The 21,522-nt window shown below is 35.4% G+C and overlaps 1 protein-coding gene across 1 annotated transcript in view; it reads right to left on the bottom strand.

The window, feature by feature from the left end:
* The window catches only part of LOC145690859 (uncharacterized), a 41,994-nt gene extending 34,279 nt beyond the window's left edge, over nt 1-7,715 (bottom strand). Inside the window, exon 1 of the mRNA XM_081766228.1 lies at nt 7,614-7,715. The gene's annotated coding sequence lies outside the window, so the exon portion shown is untranslated. The remainder of the gene's footprint in view (nt 1-7,613) is intronic.
* Nucleotides 7,716-21,522: the final 13,807 nt, after the last annotated feature.

Here is a 21,522-nt window from a genome sequence, read left to right as displayed (position 1 = left end):
TTTATTTAGGAACTAGTATGTGCCGTATCCAAATATACGTGTTTCAGAATTCTGCGGTACTTCCCAATCATTTTTATAAAGGCAATTGGTTAATACTTCAAATTGTATGCTCTTAGCCAAAATGCCTCTATAAACATTGCTGCGTGAGTGCCTTAGGATTCTGAAATGTGTATTTTTGGATAGCACACATAATATTTTCTAAGTGCAGTCTTGACCCGACTACGGTGTCTCATAGTTTTGGAGCTATGAACCTTTACATTTCATTTTATCATGTTTTCGATAGCCTATAACTCCGAAAAGAAGCATTTGTGCACCTAAGTTGGTCTATACTTTTCTTCTTATCTTGATGTCAGGAATCATTTTCCAAACGTTGTTGTTTTGAAACACCATATATATTACTTGTACCTCTTTCTGAGTGAATAAACTAAGGAAAGAGTAAGATAAAAATTAATACACAACTTCTCTTCTTTTTCTGTTAGAAAATCTCTTCATTAAAAAAAAAAAAAAGCAACAGTCTTGAAAAAGCTATTTCGTTTAATAAATCTATATTCAATAATCATTAAAAAGCACTTACCCGCAAAACACCCAAAATTCATCTTCTTGTAAACGTTTTGGTAAAATGTTATTGCCTTTAGCAGATAACTTTTCACAAAACTAACGTTGTTTGTGCAACTATATGTTGTTGGTTCTTATCTTCCCAGTAGCATTACTTTTCCTACTACCAATTATTATCCATGAACTTTCCTTGTACCTGACTATTCTTCGTGACCACTGCAGCTGATTATAGTGTGTCTACTAAAATTCCAAAATGAAATTTCGTGATCTTTTCTTTACCAAACCATACAATTTCGTAACATTCAAAAACTAATAACAGCACCTATATTCTGTAGCACTTACCTTCATCTTATCGCTACTTTCAAAGGCTGCTCCGTGGAGCGATAAAAAAAACTTGGTGTCTTCTCACCAAGAACTTAGAAACTGGTTAGAAAGTAGGTGGTTTTGGCGATGCGATGCGATTAGCATCGCCACTGCTCAGTGATGCCAGCTGAAGGACAATCTCAAGAGCGAATTAGTCCGAATTTTCATGCATGCGATAGAAGCGTGCTTCGCTTGCAATTTGATAGCATCTAAAGCCTACCACAGGCTAATTTTGACATTTTAGAGAACAAAATTTTCCTGTCTCTACTTATATTTGTACAAATCAAAAAAAAAAAAAAAAATCGTGACCCAAAAGCTACATTTCTTGACTTCCAAGAGTGTTTTCTGATTTCGTGACCGATAGACACCCTGAATTAACAATTACAAAAACATTGCTTCTTACTTTCGCTTGTTTCAACTACGTTTTACCTCACTCCACTAATAACGTAGTAGTCGAAGGAAGGTATTAACACTACAACTAATTTAAATTTCATCAACATTTCTCAAAAATTAGAATTTAACATATACTCCTCTTCAAGGCGCAAAATTTCAGTCAGACTCACTCGTCAATTCAAAAATGAGGGTCGCCAGTATCTCTCACGTATAAATTATGAAAAATCTCTCCTTCCCTCATGACATTTGGTTTGACAAAGAAATTACATTTGACGCGCCAAGAGGCAAACCATTTCGATTGAGGGTGGGAAGAGAGGGGCGAATTACAACGTTGTGAAGATTTCACTTTCCATGTCCGTTGTGAAGACTTCACCTTCCGTGTTCTCTCTCATTCATTGACAACTATTTTCATGCGAAACAGAAACTACGAGCAGTATGAGTTTAGGCAGAAACCATTCCTACTGATCGCCAGCTCTAAATTTCTAGTCGCCAGTGGCGACCTGGCGACCGGAAAATTTGCGCCCTGCTCCACTAACTGTATTCAACCACTGTATTCCTTGTAACAAAACAGTAACACAGACGAATACAGTGGGAACACAATTCGTGACAAAAAGATTTTTTCCTGTCCGACTATTATGCACTGAGACTACGGGAAACTGACAGTAAGACGGGTGATAATGGTAGTACAAATAAAGTAGTAGGAAACGGGATAAACCCCGAGACGCACGGTGTTTGTCCTTAGCGTGATTTGGGATCGAACCAGGTATCTCAAGCACCAGAGGTGAGCGTTATACTAGAGCCATCGTAGCCCCCAGATATAAAGTTTTTATATGAAATACGCTATTTTATTCTGTTGATAGAACAGTGGACTTCTACGCAATGCAAGTTACTAATGCACATAATGTATTAGTAACCGTATTTAAGATTCTTTTAAATTTAATATGTATCTAGTTTTCACGAGCAGCACTAAGCAGTTCATTTGTTTCTCAGGTTTACTGTAGTGTCCCATTTCAGCATCAAGGCTATCTAAGCGTGGACCTACATTTTAACCTGGGACCCAAACAACTGTAATGTGTTAAAATGTTAATCCTCTCCCACTGGGAATCAAACCCATGAATACTAAGCAGATTATGTTTGTTTTTTATACATTCTAGAAGCACAGCATAAGGCATTGCATTGTTAACCTTCACACAGAGGTGAGCTTTAACTAAATTAGTGTCCACAAGATTTCTACATTTTGACCACGAAGCATTCATCAAACAGAAAGTTCGTTCTGGAAAGCCATTATTCACTACAACTAACATAGCTTGAACACGTTTTAGTATATTTAGTTCAATATTTTGTTCAATAAAGAAATGTCTTAAAGATGTAGTAAAAAAATGGGTTAAGTTTCGCAGGCGACCCCTCAAAATTACAAAGTCTACGAGAACATTGATACAATTATACAAAATTTAAACATAATCATCAGAAAAAAAACAAAAAGGTATATATATATATATATATATATATATACACTACGGTAGTTAATTACGGAGAAAAACTAAGTGTAGTCTTGCACCATATGAACGTTGGTAGTGAGGCCAGATTAGCTAAATGACAATCAGGATGGAAAAAATCATGATTTTTTTTTAAAAAAAATCATTTTTCTTGATTTAAATCGATTTTTTGAATTTAAATCAAATCTTTCTCTTCGTAAATTACAAGTCGAGAACTCAAGAAAAAGCATTAGAAATTAGTATAAAATGATAATTATGCCATTTAAGTGAAAGTGTTAGGGTTGAATTTTGAATTAATCCCCAATTGTTAACCTATATCAATCCCAAACAATGTTTCTTAACCCTTTTAAATTATGGCCTTTTTTAAAGATAAATTATAGACTTTCAGTCAAGCAGCTACAACGTCATCCCTATTTATCCTAGGATCATGGTTCATGCCTCATTCTCTTCAGAATAGAACAGCCTTTGAAACGGTAACATTCACATTTCCCTATCGTGTCCTTAAACGGGAAATTTTGAGAGAAAATGGGATTTTTCTGATTTGTTTTCAAATTTTGATCCCCTCTGGACTCCCTTGTGTTACTGCACATATCTCAAAATCAACTGGGAAATACTAAAGGGTGTACTGAATGCGTGTATAAAATTTCAAGCTATCTTGAATAATAAGGGCGGGGAAAATATTTAACTGAGCTAAGAACATCCTCACAATGCCCCAGATAACTCGCATGTAATATAAAAATCTCAGACATCCCTATTTATCCTACGGTCGTGATTTGTGCATTATTCTCTTCAGAATAAAAAAAGATTTTCAACTGTACCATTCAGGTGTCTTCTGTGATTTGTGCATTATTCTTCAGAATAAAAAAAGATTTTCAACTGTACCATTCAGGTGTCTTCATTGTGTATCTGGGGCGGAAAAATCACGAAATAAGGGATTTTTTGTTAAAAATATCCTTTTTTACTTTTTACTCCTCTGGACCAACCCCCTGTTTTAAGGTAGAGATGTGAAACACTGAAAATTACTAAGGGATGCATTGAATAAATGTGCAAAATTTCAATCTTCTAGGTGCAAAAGTAAGCCCGCGAAAAATAATATTCCCCAAATACCCCAGATTTCCGTATAAAACAGGATCTCAGGTAACAGTTTCATGAAACATTCCTATTTATCCTAGGATCATGTTCGTACATGTTTTTTTGGTTTAAACAAGTTTTTTTTTTTCTTAAATATTTTACTCGATGTATTTATATTAGATATGGACAGAAATTAGTTTGTTTCGCCTTTGTGTTATTATGCAACAACAAGGTTATGCTGGCAGAATGCAAACCGCTTCTCGGCTTACATCCAAGAGAAATTGTCCATTTGAACACGAAACCGGGACTAATTGGTCACAAATGCGGTTGCCGACTCGCTCACGAAGGACACCTGATAAAAATACGTTGTACTGATCTTTACATAGGCCTACTTGTTAATATAATTGTCAAGAGTCATTTCAGAACGACAAAAAGATAAACAGTTACACAAGTAAAAGCATTATACAGAATTACATATAAATCGGGAAACTCCCGCCTTAGCCACTGGAAAAATCCTGTTATTACTTTAAATGTATTTGTATGTAAAATTTTAAGGTCAACATATCATAATCACTACGCTAAACCTGAGGTATCAAATTAAAAATTTGGTATGTAGACATTATTCAATAAAATCAAAGCAAAGTCAAATCCAAGCTGATATTGGAAGCTACGTAGGCAGTTGATAAATTTTGCCAATTTCTATCAATATATTTAAGCAGCCTTGGCTTCTTTATAAAACAACAGGCATTTAGGCATGCAGAAGTAACAATTTGGTTTTGTTTCATATGTTTAGGCTTAACATCCTTATGAAATACCAAGGTTATCACGGAGAAGACTTTCGCTTAAAGGGACCCTCGAATCGCTACTTGGTTTACACTTGAAGAATGGGTTATGGTTCGACCGAGAATTGAACACGGGACCCCTTGATTAAAAGGTAAAAAGTAGATAAACGTAATGCGGATGGTTTGATATGTGGAAACGTCACCATGAAGTTCACACGATTTAAAGCATTTTTTTGTTTTTTTTATTTATCTATTTTTTAAACAGCTGGTTTAAACCAGCCAACCCTGCTGTGAATCATTCGCATAACTTTGTTGATCCCGAGAGTGGTGCATTTAAAGTCTATCGAGAATATGTGGTTGCAATTAAAGAGTAATTTAAATTTAACTTATCGTTTTGATAATTTAATACTTCATTTTGCCTATTACTTATGGAAGAGAAGGTTTGCTGCTGGCTGCTCGATTGGTGAAATGTATTTCATTTTTCTTCGTCATGCTGGATTGATTTATAATTATTGGTGTGTGTTACTTTATTTTTTTACTATTTTTATTTTACTTTTTTTTCTTTTGCAGTTAATTTTTCTGTATTACGTTAGATTTATAGTAGTGGTTTTATTGTTTATTGTGGTTTTCTACGTTTTCTTAACTGGTTTTGGAGCGAGGGGTTTGGGGGGCGGCAGCCCCCCATTTAGATCTCACCTGAATTGATTTCTCGGAAGATTTTAGCGTCAGTTCTCAAGGGTATTGCCCTTGTACGTAGCAATTGAAGAGTAAACTCTTGGTGAGTGTGGTAGATCATTTGGTTAGCAATCGTGATCTCTTATCATTGTTATGATATATCTTAGTTTGATAGTGAAGTTAGATTACGATTGCTTAAACTTGTCCAGAAGTTACTTTTCGATTCCTTCGATCCATGGGATTATTTTGGGGGACTGATCTCTGAATTGTACCGAGGAATCGGTTCAGGTGAATCGTTTCCATTGAATGTTCGGCATAAAGTGCACTCTTACCATTTTTCCTTAGTTGTTAAATATTTATTTGGTTTTGTTTGCTGTTGTTTCTTTTCAAGTATATAAGTATGTGAAATTTGCACTGCACGTTAATTGCCGTTTTTTAAGCTGAGATGGGATTACAAAGGGTTAGGAGGGCGTGCTCTCCTCATGTGTATAATTTATTTTCCCTTTCTAAGAGGGGGTTGGGAGACTTGCCCTCCCCCTCATGTGCTTCTTTTCATTATAAGAGCATCGTGGTTAGAACTGATACGATACGAAGTTCGCTTAGTTCTATATGTATTAATACTGGAAATATGAAATGTAAATAATAGTAGAATTATCAGTCGGAACCACCATAATTTCTAACCGATTCGATTCGTAAGGAACTGGTTCCTGGTAATATTTCACGAACTGTTACGACGAACCGGTTCTTTATGAATCAGTTCATTGAACAATTCAATTGAATGAAATGGCCTAAGTAAACTCTTGGCTCGGGATCATATCTCTCGTATGCGCAGTAAGTTAGAAATACGAAATGTGCTTCTTACCACGTAGTAGTCCGTAACCAAAACATGAATATCTAGGTGAAGTCAATCTACAAAGTTACCATGAAAGTATTGCTAAGTTTCTATGCCACATGAGAAGTTTTTCCACTATTACTATTTATTCGAATACTTACCGTCTCTTACGTGCCTGCTTTGTACGGACCCTGCGTTACCACGTAAGTTCAAAACCAAACAGGTGGCAACCCCAGCGGTAGAACTGGGACGGTAAGGGGGCGAATGTGGAGGTTACTACATAACCTTTCCTTGTTCTTAAGACTTACAAGGGTGGATTTCGTTGGGCTGTCCCAAATATGGAGATACACATAACCTTCATGATTCACAAAATTTTACATAATATGTAACGCTACGTTCTAGTAAACCTCCTTGAAACTGACACCTCCTTCGATTTATCGGTAATAGTATACATGAGAACCCCCTGATCTGCGTTTCTTCTGTGTTCTATTACCACTTCTACACGAAATACCATAAATTTTCTACGTAGTGCAATAGTAAGAAATATCCATGTGCACAAGACATGCGATATGCGTTAAATTTCCCCCCCCACACACACACACACGCGCGCGCGCACGCGCATAGTCATAGATAAAGTACAAGGGCACTACACATGCAGATATAAAGTACAGGTACCTTCTTTTTTATTTTCGTATCAATCGATAAGTAAATAAAAGTCGCTTTGTTACCCCCTTTGTACGTTCGACAATACTCAATTTATTTATTTATTTATTTCGGAAAAACAACAGGCAAATGCCTAATTACAATGAATAATCCCTAAAAGTATGAGCGTCCTGCTCCTTCAGGAACTGATGCAGCTTCATGTATACTATATCCTCTGTTCCATCAGTGGGAGCTTAGCCATACAGAATGGAAGAATTTCAAGAAGGTTATACAAAACTTCTCTACATAGCTACAGATCGTTAAAATATTTACATCACTCGTATTAATTTGTTACGCACACACGTCTTTCTTTTTTGCTGACTGAATAACTTCACCTACAAAAAACATACTACCGCTGCAACAAATCCTAAATGACACAACCACAAGAATAGCTATCATGAAAACATTGCGTCAAATTTTGTTATATTTAGTTTTCAATTCAGAAAAAATTCAAATTACTTTAAAATAAAACTTAACAGTAATTCGCAGAACAACACTCCCTTAAATAAGAAATTTAGATGTATGACAAAAAAATACAAAATCATTATTATCTTGTTATATGCCACAGAGAGAAAGTGTTAGGAATGTCAGCTTTGTATATTCAAGTTATTTAAATGGTAAACAAACTAGCATTTTATGTTTTCTATGCGTATTTCGTTAGTATTAAGATTTAACGAGTGAAAATAATACTTGCTAACGCTTAGGCATTTGTTTAACTTGTAAATTACATAGAAATGAGGTTACCTTCCAAAATTCAGAACAAAAAACGCTTTCACCCTACTTTCATTCAGAATAATTCATCGATCCATTTCTTCACAGACTATTAACTAAAGAAAACAAATCCCATATTCATGGTTGGAAACTCAATCTTTCTTAATTTCTTGGATCGTACTAACTACGGTCACAGATATAGCGCCATGTTGACCATATTACTGATATTGTTTTGTGTAGTAATTAATTTGTAATTGATTAAAAGAAAAGAGCAAGACACTGACGAGCTGATTGCATGATTACACACAGAAGGTCCCTACTAAAAAATATTAATTAAATACCGATGTAGAGAAGCACAAAGATAAAATGTTATGAAACAACAATGGTTACACTAATAAAAGAATGGCCAAAATGCAGATTATTGAAACCAAAAATATGGACGTAAAACAAAATGGATTCCAAATAGAACATTTTCGCTGCAACACCCACGTTGAAGTCTATCTCAATCTCAAGAAAAACGTAAATATTTTTACAGAAATTAACTGCACATGCTCCGCATTCCGTCAAATTAACGTCCTTTATCAGAAGATTAGTGCAAATTACTATAGAAAGATTATCGATTTTTTTCTTACACTAATTTTTAAAGAGTCTGGTTTACCTAAAACCTTATTCTGTATCGATCCAGCAAAGTTTATGAATTACAACGCAATGTATAAAAAGCTACAAGAAATTATTGTAACTGTTATACCGATTTTCGCAAACTCAAACGCAAACTTTGCGTTGCATTAACGCAAATATCACTCAATGAGGCCACAGAACTCATATGCCTTTATCCTATCTGTCCGTTCGTCCGGGAGACAAAAAAAAATCTCAAGACTAATTAATGGATCACCATCAATTTTTGCCAGAATCTGTAGGATTGAATGTAAAATTCAAACCGCAGGGGAGTAACGCTTCTTTCACATTGAGGCGGCGATTTGCCGTCGCCGCTTCCGGCAGTTTGCCGCGTGAGAATTTATAGAATTATAAGTTCATTTGCCCAGCGCTATCCGCACATATATCCCAATCTTCTATTAAATAAAAAATAATAATTTGTATTGATTTGGACTCTTTTTAATCAACGACCTATGGATTCGACACTTCGGTAGTATCGGTCGTTTTCGATTATTTTTACATATTATCTTTTCCCATATATTGTACGTAACAAGTTTGGTTAAAAGTACTTCAGGTGTTCTAAGCTAGAACATAACCACATATACAAACCACACTCCACACATACACACACACACACATATATATATATATATATATATATATATATATATATATATATATATATATATATATATATATATATATATATATATATATATATATATATATATACGTAAAACACACCCAGACCCATACTATCGCAACCACTCTCTATTCTTTAGGGATGGGCAAAACTGTTTTTTATAAAAACCGAAAACCGATTTCTATAAAAACCGAAACCCAGAAAACCGACGAAACAGGAAAAACAGCCTACTCTCCCTGCTAGAAAGCGGCGCGGCAGATTGCCGCGTATAGCGAAGCGAGACATTGCAACCAATGGAGCTCCTTATATATAGGCGGCGATGTGCCGCTTGGGTGTTGGGGGAGGTAGCAAGTGTTGCCATAGTGGTGGGCACAAAAACCGGTTTTTCACCGTAACCGGCTTCGGTTTTTCATTGAAACCGATTTCGTTTTTTTCCAAAACCGGTTCGGTTTTCACCGAAACTGGTTTCGGTGAAAACTTTTCGAAAACACATAAAACTATTTTTGTGGAAATGGATTCGGTTTCCGGAGAACAATGAAACATCATTCTGGTCAGAAATAGAACAAATTTTGGGAAAAAAACGGAATTGGTTTTGAACAATACCGAAACCGGATCAGCTGAAAAACCAAACCGGTTTTGGAGAAAACCGATAACCGGTTTCGGTGAAAAAACGGTTTTTGTGCCCACCACTATGGCAACACTTGCTACCTCCCCAACACCCAAGCGGCTTATCGCCGCCTATATGTAAAGAGCTCCATTGGTTGCAATGTCTCGCTTCGCTATACGCGGCAATCTGCCGCGCCGCTTTCTAGCAGGGAGAGTAGGCTGTTTTTCCTCGCCGCGAAAATTTGCGGCGACCGCCGCGCATATATGAAAAGCTACATTGCTTGCAGTGTCTTTCTACGCTGCGCGGCAATTCGACGCCACCTCGAGCGGCAGTTCGCCGCCAAATGAGAAAGAGCTGTAATGGAGATTACATTCAAACGCAAGCGGTAGAAATAAACCATTTTCGGTTTTACGTTGATCACCATAAACTAGAAATGGTAATACATAGCAAGAAGCTGTTTTCTGCAGTCGATTAAGCGTACCAAGAATACATGTCTGTCATCTATATTCTTAGCTGTTTACTGAAAATGTAAGTGATGTGAATCCACTACAACTTGAAAATTGATCTACATAGACAAAAAAAAAAATTAAATTAAATAAATAAGTATAGCAAAAAGTAGTATTTTTGAAATCAATTTACCGTTCTAACAATGGGTTTCGTCTTCATAACGCTCTATTAAAACCAGGAGGGGTCAAAATCAAGTACTTGCGGTTTTAACGTTGGTCGATATAGAGTAAAAATATAATAAAATATACAGCGAGAAGTGGCTTTCAGCAATCAAGCGTCTCAAGAATATACTCTATTTCCACTCCAAGTTTAATAAAACATTCCATCTATAATCTAATCGCATAGTGTGAGTTCAGAATAGTTCGTCAAAGTAACAAAACACTCCATCTGCGCTCTAATCGTTTAGTACAAGTTCAGAATAGTTCGTCGAAGTAGCAAAACATTCCATCTCCACTTTAATCGTTAGTACAAATTCAGAATAGTTTGTCAAAGTAATAAAACACTCCATCTCCACTCTAATCGTTTAGTATAAGTTCAGAATAGTTCGTCAAAGTATTAAAACATCTACACCCTACATTATTAAAACACCCTAGTATTACATCTACACCCTAGTAATATTAAAACATCTACATCTACATCTACACCCTAATCGTTTATTGCAAGTTCAGAATTTTTCGTCAAAGCAATAAAACATTCCATCTCGACTCTAATCATTTAGTGCAAGCTCAGAATAGTGAGTCAAAGTAATAAAACACTTTGTCTCCACTCTAATCGTTTAGTGTTAAGTTCAGAACAGTTCGTCAAAATAATAAAAACCTTTATATTTCACTTTTCTCTTTCATATTATTACCTAAGATGTTCCGAACTGTTAGTACTGTAGCGCATAACAAAATAATTGCTTACAGATTGATGATATGCGTGTAAATGGAGTGTCTCCCTTATGGGGCGCTTACACTTAGTCGATTCAGTTGAATTGACGTCACTTTCGTCTCAGTCGACTGTGTAAACAGGACTTCGACCAAGGATGTTATAAAATAGAGGATCTGCCCATACAACAAAATCGTGAAGCCATACGTCACAGCTTCGCCACACCTAAATTTACTCTGCCCACTCCGCACCACTAAGATAGCAATGTTTCGAGCCAACAATCATGGTGAAAACGTGAGTAGCCAATCAAATGTTCCGGCTCAGACGATGCTCGGTGGTTGTTTTTTGGCTTCACTGAGTTCATATGATGGAGATAGGTATGGGCAGATCCTCTATTTTTTAACATCCTTGACTTCGACTGAATCGCCTGCTGGTCGAAAGCTACTAATCGACTGGAACCTGAATTGAAAGATGCTCTATTTTCTGGCATCGATTCGATCAGATTGCCGAGTGAAAACAAATACGATAGCGTAAACACCTGATTAAAAAAAGAAGAAGAAGAAGATTTTAGCGAAAAGAAAAACTTTCTTGGAAATGATCCGTTTCAGTACAACTGAGATGATGTTACTTGGAGAATTATAATAGAAAAATGAATGTTTACGAAATTTTAAAAAACGCTCTTTACAGGAACATTGCTGCTAGAGAAGCAGCACTAGAAGTAATTATGCATCAAATGAATTTAAAAATCACAACTGCGGATCTGAGGAATAAAATTTAAAATATTAGAACGACCTATAGTAGAGAAGTTGCAAAAGGAAATACTTCGGAAAGATCGGGTGCAGTTGTGGAAGAAATATACCAACCAAAGATAGCTTGGTTTCATGAAGCTAATTGTTTTACGCTACATTATACCTAGGTAGAAGGACGAAGCTCCATTAGTAACATGTTATGTGTTATGATATGACCTGTTAAGAATGATCTAATATATTATGCTAATCAAGGGTTTCGCTGTTTTCACCTTGAGTGGTTTAGATAGCATTCTCGCTTTTAGTAGCTACCCGGCACAAGTTGATTAGTGCTTTTTATACTTGCTATTAGGATTTATGGCACTACGCTTTATTTATACCGATAACAGTAAGTCTTTCTGAAGTAACTCTGCATCCAGTAATGTAAGTCCTCCCTTCTGCAAAAGTAAAATACCGTTAAATGAAATGAATATATTATGATTCTAATAATACACAATAACACACTGAGCAAGGCTATGTGATAATATGTACAAAAAAAAAACAGTATCACGTAACAGTTTCAACACAATAACTCTGTCTTCATCAGACTTCCACTCCTGGCTGCTTGGGAGTTGGTCGTCACTTATATATACTCTCTGGAGATCAACTTTTAATTAGGCTCCGCCCCTTCATTAAAAAGTAACACTTGTGTGGCTTTCACTTTCACTGTTTAGCTGCACACGTGTCCAAGTAAAAGTTTACTTTTTTCGCTGGATACATTCTGTCCTCTAATTATCCTTATTTTACTTGTTAATTTTTTCCCTTTCTTTCTTCTTCCTTTTCACTTCCTCCTTTTCACTTCTTCTTCTTCCTTTCTTCTTTAAGCAGAATCTTCTCCCACTCTTTATTTATCGATAATCCTGCATTCCAATCAGGGTGGATTGATTTAAATCAGGGGCGTCATTTAGGGGGGCCAGGAGGGGGCAATTGCCCCCCAAGAATTTGAGAAATACATATACTTTAATCCAGGGGTCCCACAAGGGGAGGCTATGACGCAAACTGCGTCATTGAAATATTTGGGGGGGTTAAAAATCTGTATAAATGTTTGAGGGAGTGTAAAAATTAATCGAAAAGATTTTTTCATGGAAGAGCACCTATGGATAGACAATTGGGGTGGGGGTGCGTCATGGACATAAGGGGGGGCACCACTGCTTTAATCGATTGTCTACTAATATACTAGTACAAGACGAGAAAGTCTTATGTCGGTGGCGCTCTTGCCCTCCTCAAGCGAAGTCTGAAATGACGTCCCTGATTTAAATCAGTCTGATTTAAATCAAGATTTAAATCACTTGATTTTTTAATAAAAATCATTGATTTAAATCAAATTCCGAAATAATTTAAAGTGAAAATAAGTAAAGTCCCATTTCAGTTCTGTTATTTCGATTTTGGAAGATGATAATCATAATACAATGAGACTCAAATGTACAGTATGTACAGCATTGTATGAAAACAAATGTCACGCAGAGGATGATTAGGGAAAATCCCGTTTTGAACGGGTAATAGGGCAATCCTGTTTTCTTCTCTTCGCAACATAGGGTTTATATTGTAAATCGTTTATTCCAACAGGGAAATCACCATCGACATTTAAGACGAAGATGCTTTTGTGTGCGCGTCTATATAATAGTTCCCAGATAATAGGGCGTATTTAGAAGTGTCCTATCCCCTCTCGATTTTTTTTTTTTTTTTTTTTTTTTTTTTTATAACTTTGGGCAAAATTTATGTATTTCGTACCGCAAGCTAGTTACAATTTCCTTAAAAATATGACCCTGCCAAATATCAGTAACTTTTGTGGGGAAAAAAAAGTGTCACCTTGATGAGAGTTGCTGTACTTTTTCCTTAACGCTTAATCTTTTAAATTATATCACCTATTTTTAGGTGATAGAATAAAATCTTCATTATTCGATTAAAAAAGTACCAATATAGTTTTTTAGTTCGTTTTCTCGAAGGACTTTGTAGAGCGTGTTACATATGCTTTAACGCCTCTCTGCGTCAAGACATAGGATGTGATGGCGTCATAAATTTAAAAAAGATATTCTCTGTTGTGCCTATTTTTATTATTTTTGGCGGGCCTACATTTTGCATCCAGAAAACAAATTCTGCACACTTGTTCAGTTCACCATTAGTATTTTTTAGATGATTTCAGATCTCTGCGTGAAAACAGGGGAGTCCAGAGGGGCAAAAACGTAAATAATAATAATAATAATAATAATAATAATAATAATAATAATAATAATAATAATAATAATAATAATAATAATAATAATATTTTTAACAAAAAATAGCTTTCTTCGCGATTTTCCCGCCTAAGATGGAGACATATGGAGGTACCATCTGAAAGGCTGTTCTATTCTGAAGAGATTGATGTAGGAACCATGATTTAAGGATACTGTAAATAGGGATGTCTCAGGAAACTGTTACCTGAGATCCTGTTTTCTACGGGAATCTGGGGATATCTTTTTCGCGGGCTTACTTTTGCATCTAGAAGTTTGAAATTTTGGACATTTATTCACTGTACCCCTTAGTATTTTTCAGATTTGTTTCAGATCTTTGCCTTTAAACAGAGGCGGTACAGAGGGGTAAAAAGTAAAAAATTGGATATTTCTTAACAGAAAACCCCTTTTCTCGCGATTTTGCAGCCCCAGATAGCCTACACGATGGAGACATTTGAATGGTACCGTTTGAAACTTTGTTTTATTCTGAAGAGAATAATGTACAAATCATGATTCTAGGATAAATAAGGATGTCTGAGGAGATTTTTATATTACATCCGGGTCATCTGGGGTATTTTGGGGATATTCTTAGTTCATTCTTAAATATTTTTCCCGCTTTTACTATTCAAGATAGAAGCTTGAAATTTTGTACACATATTTAGTACACCCTTAGTATGTCCCAGTTGATTTTGAGGTCTGTGCGTTAACATAGGGGAGTCCATAGGGGATCAAAATTTGAAAAAAAAAATCAGAAAAAATTCCGACTTCCCTCAAAATATTCCGCTTCAGGGACATGATAGGGAAAATGTGAATGTTATCGTTTTAAAGGCTGTTCTATTCTGAAGAGAAGGAGGTATGACCATTATCCTAGGATAAAAAAGAATGATGCTTGACTGAAAGTCTATAATTTACCAAAAAAAAAAAAAAGCCATAATTTAAAATTGTTAAAAAAAACATTGTTTGGGATTGATATAGGTTAACGATTGGGGATTAATTCAAAATTCAACCCTAATATTTTCACTTAAATGGCATAATTAACATTTAATAATAATTCCTAATGTTTTTTCTTCAGTCCGCGACTTGTATTATACGATGAGAAAGATTTGATTTAAATCAAAAAAATCGATTTAAATCAAAAAAATCATCAAAAATGATTTTTTTTAATCATGATTTTTTTCCACCCTGATTCCAATTCATCACCTTGTCTCCTGCCTTCATAATCTCCCTGGCTTCCTTCCATTTTCTCACCAAAGTTTTATTCTCTACTTCTATGACCTCTGCTCCTTCCCACCCTATCCTGTGGTTTGTCTCTTTCTGATGCTTGTATATCGCATTGTTGTCCCTTTTCAATCTTACATCATCCTGGTGCTGTTTAATCCTTTCTTGCATTTTCTTTTTTGTTTCTCCTATGTAAATTTTGTTACACTCCGCGCATCCTACTCTATATATTACTCCCCTTTTATCTTTGTCCGCTATTGCTTTTCTCTTGGTTCTTCTGACTAGTTCAATTATTCTGCTTCCTCCTTTCCTGTACGTCCTAATTCCTGCTTTCCGAAGCATTCTCTTTATCTACTCTGTTTCTTTGCCTAGGCTTTCTATTCCAAACCATTGTTTGTTCTTGTCTTCTTCCTCTTTCTTTCTCCCTCTTGCTAAGTCTCTTGTGACCCTATCCTCTTCGTTGAATCCATTTCTCCTTAGTTGTGTCCAGAACTTCTTTAAATCTGTTTTCCTCTGTTCTTCATTTGTGTTTAGGTCTCCTATTCTTTCTTCCATGCTTTTTATGAAATTCTTCTTTGTACCCTCATCCACATCACTTCGTTTGTGGCAATACACTCCCACTGCACACTCTTTGTGTATTAGTACAAAAGAACAGCAATTTTACGAGATGATGTCAATTAGAAAATAAAATCATACCATTTTTGGTTATTTAATGATTCTACAAGAGACCGTCATAAAAATGGTAATTTTATAGTTAAAATGAGTTGAGTATAAATGAAAGAAGACTAATAGAATATATATTACCACTGGTAAAGCATTTCTACAAAATGTAAGTAAGCAGTATTTTAAGTTTACAAGTTGTATACCACGGTTACAATGAGTGAGTTCATATGAAAGAACACTGTAACATATTAATTTCAACCAGCAGAGTATTTCTCTATAATGTAGGGAACGTGTATTTTATGTTTACAAGTTTAGGGTTATTACTGTGAAAACGTGACAAATGTTTAAACCTACACAAGGATCCTCTACTGAAAATTCTTTTATCAAAGTATATGATGCTCCTAAATACTGTCTTCTTAATATCCATTCCCTTACCCAACACCATTTTCTTTTCTTTTCTCTTGTCACTGCTATTTTAATTTCGTTCCATAATTCTTCTGCTATAACATGGCAAATTAGTCCAATTACTTTCCGCTTGGACATCTTTAGAATCGCCAGTCGATTTCGAATCGACCAGACAAGAGCGAGTTGACAAGCAGCATTCAATTTCGGTTGAAATTATTGACTACAATCCATCGATCTGTTCGGTCTAGTTGCTTCGATTTAGTCGCAACTGCCAAAGTCGATTAGCCGTGCGATTAAGTCGAACAAGTGAATACAGAGCTTTACGGGTATAGACAGGCATTCTGATGTACATCTTAGAAACGATTGTGAAAAATCGAAACTTTTGCTAAGTGAGCACACTAAAAGAGAGAATATTATCTAACCAAATCAAAGCAGGAACACACCAGGGGTTCCACGTGGGAGTGCGTCCGTATGGAGCAGGAGGGTCAGTGACGGTGGCTATGTGATATAGCATAAATAACTCTTGATATTGCATAAGTTACAGCGTTTGTAATGGTTTCACATAGTAACCCTATACTTGTAAACATAAAATACAGGATTCCTACATGGTGCCGAAGTTGTCCGCCAGTATAAATTAGTATGTTATACAGTTCTACTATGTTCTGCACTCACTCATTTCAAACCTAATATAGTCCTTATAATTGTTTGACACTAGTAACATAACGTTTATAAATATAAAATATTGGTCTCCTACATTGAATAGAAATACTCTAACAATGGAAATTAATATCCTACCTAGATAATGCTCTTTCATATGTTTTCACTGATTCTAACCGTAGAGTTACCATTTTTATGATCAACCATTCTGCACTACAAGCATCTCTCTACTAAAACCGGAAGTGATATAAATCTACTACTATTTCCGGTTTCAATAATAATTGAGAAGATTTTATGCCATACAAACAAAACCTTTCCCGTGGTGTATAAATGACACGGATACTTGTTTAAATGGTATTAGAGAAAGGGCCAAGGGGGTGATAACTCCCTCCCTCCTACTTCGGAACTTTTCCACTATATTAGAAATGTTCCTTAAGGTCCTTAGAATAAAAAAAAATACTTGTTCGTCAAAATATAAGTGCAACACCTGAGTCCTGGGGCCCTTAACCCTTTAGCAACCGTGTATATTTACAGATATCGATGGGATCTCTTTAAATGACCGTAGATAAGACCGTTAGTGCAACACTGGAACAAGTTATACCTCGATCGATTTGTAAGAGTGTAGGCTTTCAGTTTACGTAATGAACGGTACATTTCTGTGTACAAAGGAAAATTAACTGAGGGATATTTAAGAAAATTTCCCTGAAAACATCACTTCTCGAGATTCTGTTGGTTATTACGTAGCAACACTGCAAACTAGGTGAATAATAAAATGCATTTGTGTTTCCTATTGTACGTTTAACTTAAACTGAAAATTTCATCTTGATCCATCGAATAGTACCAGAGGAAACCTTTTTTCTTTTTTATAATTCTCACAGAGTTCATCATAATAAATTTTCATGGAAGTACAAGTATGACTTTGTGGCAAGTTTTCGACCGTCACTGCAACAGTGGAACAAGTTATACTTCGATGGATTCGTAAGAGTGTAGACTTTCTGTTTCATCATGAACGACACATTTCTGCATACAAACGAAAAATAATTGAGGAATATTTTGAAAAAAATCCTCAAAATCCGCGATTCTTTTAGTTACTACGTGGGAATACTGCAAACTAGGTGAATAATAGAATGCATTTGTGTGTTTTGTTTCATTTCAACTTAAACTGAAAATTTGGTCTTGATCCTTCAAGTAGCAGCAGAGGAAATAAGTATTTTATAGTCTTCACAGGGTCCATAATAATTTATTTTCATGGAATTACGAGTATGACTTTGTGTCAATGTACAGCTATTACCGTACGTGACAACATTGCAAACTACGTGAATAATAAAATGTATTTATGTGTCCCATTTTATGTTCAATTTAAACTGAAAATTTTGTCTTAATCCATGAAATAGTAGCAGAGGTAATAGATATTTTATTGTCTACACATGGTTCATAATAATTGACTTTCATGGAAGTACGAGTATGACTTTGTGCTAATGTTCCGTTTTATTTTTCTATAGAAAACAATTGATACAAATTATCCTAGTTGATTTTCTCATTCTTTATATTATGACACATTCCCAGTACCGAGAAATCCCCCAGGAAGGTTTTATGGTTTGTTGGTCCATGGTGTAATAGAAAATATTTCAATGCAATAATTTTATATTGCTCATGAACGAAACATACCTAAAGATAAATTCCTTGCAGGCGCATTCTGTGCAGGTATGTCAGTAAGTATTTTGCTTACTGCGAGCTGTTCTTAATCACCACCAACATGTGTGAGTTCCTTCGTAGCTGTCCACGGCAAAATTGCTACATTCATGAACATTTTCAGTTCGACTATCTGGTACAAGCTGTGGTATCTCATTTCGGCTGCCATGAGATCCACTTCTTGAATCTGTATCAGTAGTAATTCATCTTCCTATCGAATAGGTGTTCCTTTAATGGCACGTTTAGCTGTTCTAGTGACGCATGTCACTAGAGAGTTTCCCATGAAACATCCATTCTCTTTTCTTCGTGATCCCCATTTTAGTTCTATTACTGGCAAAATACGCACTGCTTCTCGTTAAACAGGACATCTGCTACATACTGTCGTATAGCAGTACGCTCCAAATATAGTGAATTATTCACTAAGAGTGTAAAATTTTCCGCCACACATGATTCAGCAGACTGGCTTAAGCAACAGTGGTAATTTTGTGTAACTTTGGTAGTCCCAGCGATAGACCGTGTTTGTGTCGTATTCTCTAGGAATTTGGATGCAAATTGATTTTAAGTGGTGCAGTTTTGCGATGTTCTTGTTGCAATTGTCGTCTGTCTGTCATCTATCTGGCTTCTTTTTATATATCATTATTCTCCAGAATAACTGAAAACGTGGATTTTATGGCGAATGTGCTACTATTATCAACTTACAGACAGACAAGAACGTAAACAATATAACGAATTGTTTAATATTACGGCAATTAAAAAACTACAGATTACATACTATATTAAGTGCGATTATCTGTGTGCACATGTAACAAGAATACATGCCCTAAGCAATAGCTTCGAGAGTTGTTTGATAACATCACATATCAGCAGATATGTTTGGAAGTTGTATTCATTGTAGAATGGCAGAACAACAAGTATTTTCAAAATAAGATAGTGTAACCAAACAACAGTAAAATTATTGCTTTGAAATATTTTCTATTACACCATGGACCAACAAACCATAAAACCTTCCTGGGGGATTTCTCGGTACTGGGAATGTGTCATAATATAAAGAATGAGAAAATCAACTAGGATAATTTGTATCAATTGTTTTCTATAGAAAAATAAAACGGAACATTAGCACAAAGTCATACTCGTACTTCCATGAAAGTCAATTATTATGAACCATGTGTAGACAATAAAATATCTATTACCTCTGCTACTATTTCATGGATTAAGACAAAATTTTCAGTTTGAATTGAACATAAAATGGGACACATAAATACATTTTATTATTCACGTAGTTTGCAATGTTGTCACGTACGGTAATAGCTGTACATTGACACAAAGTCATACTCGTAATTCCATGAAAATAAATTATTATGGACCCTGTGAAGACTATAAAATACTTATTTCCTCTGCTGCTACTTGAAGGATCAAGACCAAATTTTCAGTTTAAGTTGAAATGAAACAAAACACACAAATGCATTTTATTATTCACCTAGTTTGCAGTATTCGCACGTAGTAACTAAAAGAATCGCGGATTTTGAGGATTTTTTTTCAAAATGTTCCTCAATTATTTTTCGTTTGTATGCAGAAATGTGTCGTTCGTGATGAAACTGAAAGCCTACACTCTTACAAATCGATCGAGGTATAACTTGTTCCACTGTTGCAGTGACGGTCGGAAACTTGCCACAAAGTCATACTTGTACTTCCATGAAAATTTATTATGATGAACTCTGTGAGAATTATAAAAAAGAAAAAAAAGGTTTCCTCTGGTACTATTTGATGGATCAAGATGAAATTTTCAGTTTAAGTTAAACGTACAATAAGACACACAAATGCATTTTATTATTCACCTAGTTTGCAGTGTTGCTACGTAATAACCAACAGAATCTCGAGAAGTGATGTTTTCAGGGAAATTTTCTTAAATATCCCTCAGTTAATTTTCCTTTGTACACAGAAATGTACCGTTCATTACGTAAACTGAAAGCCTACACTCTTACAAATTGATCGAGATATAACTTGTTCCGGTGTTGCACTAACGGTCTTATCTACGGTCATTTAAAGAGATCCCACCGATGTCTGTAAATATATACGGTTGCTAAATGGTTAAGGGCCCAGGACTCAGGTGTTGCACTTATATATTGACGAACAAGTATTTTTTTATTCTAAGGATTCTAAGGAACATTTCTAATATAGTGGAAAAGTTCCGAATTGGGGGGAGGGAGATACAACCCCTTGGCTCTTGGCCTATATATTTTGTGTCAATACCAAGGACGCTCGTGTTGTTTAAAAGAGATAATACACAATGCAATTCTCTTAATACACAATACAATACAATTCTCTTAATTCTCTTAATACCCATTACAAAACACAATTCAAATAAAATACAGTTTAGCATACATGTAGATCTCTATTTTTTTTTTTTAAGTCTTTGATGGTCTTCTGCTTCATTAAGCTGTCTTGCCCGCTATATTGCGCAGATGTAGCAATCATAATGTCAGCTTATGCCTCGTCGTCTTACTGTTAGACATAATACAGTTCGTATTCAAACTGAAACTCAAGACGTGCAACACTTGAAACTCGGGCGGAGTCATCATCTTTACGCCAGCTTCATTTTTGGTTTGTTGTTTAACGTTGTAACCATATTAGTTTTTAAAAGATTTTATTTGTTTGAATTAAGCTTGGATGGTTAATCGAAACTCGGATAATCGGAATTCCACTGTATATTATTCAACGAAGAGAAGAATCGTTTAGTTTCAGTTCCTGTGGGGTCGTTTAGTTTCGTAGTCAGTCCAAGTTCTCCGGGATCGTAATACTAAAAATTATGGATGCGTGACAGTATCAAATAGTGTTTTCGATAAAGTGGGTATTTTCAAACATCTAGGATCAATATTAAAAGATCAAAATCAAATCCATGAAGAAACTGAAATTCGACTCAAAGCAGGGTATTCGTGTTATTGTTCAGTTCAAAATCTTTTGAAGTCGTGAATTCTTTCGAGAAATTTGAAACTTAAGATATGTAAAATGATAATCATGCCTGCTGCGCTGTATG

Source organism: Thermobia domestica, chromosome 7, assembly GCF_964235325.1.
Source record: "Thermobia domestica chromosome 7, izTheDome1.hap1.1, whole genome shotgun sequence".
NCBI lineage: Eukaryota > Metazoa > Arthropoda > Insecta > Zygentoma > Lepismatidae > Thermobia > Thermobia domestica.
The sequence above is the reverse complement of the archived record's forward strand: the minus strand, read 5'-3'. Positions and strand labels throughout refer to the sequence as shown.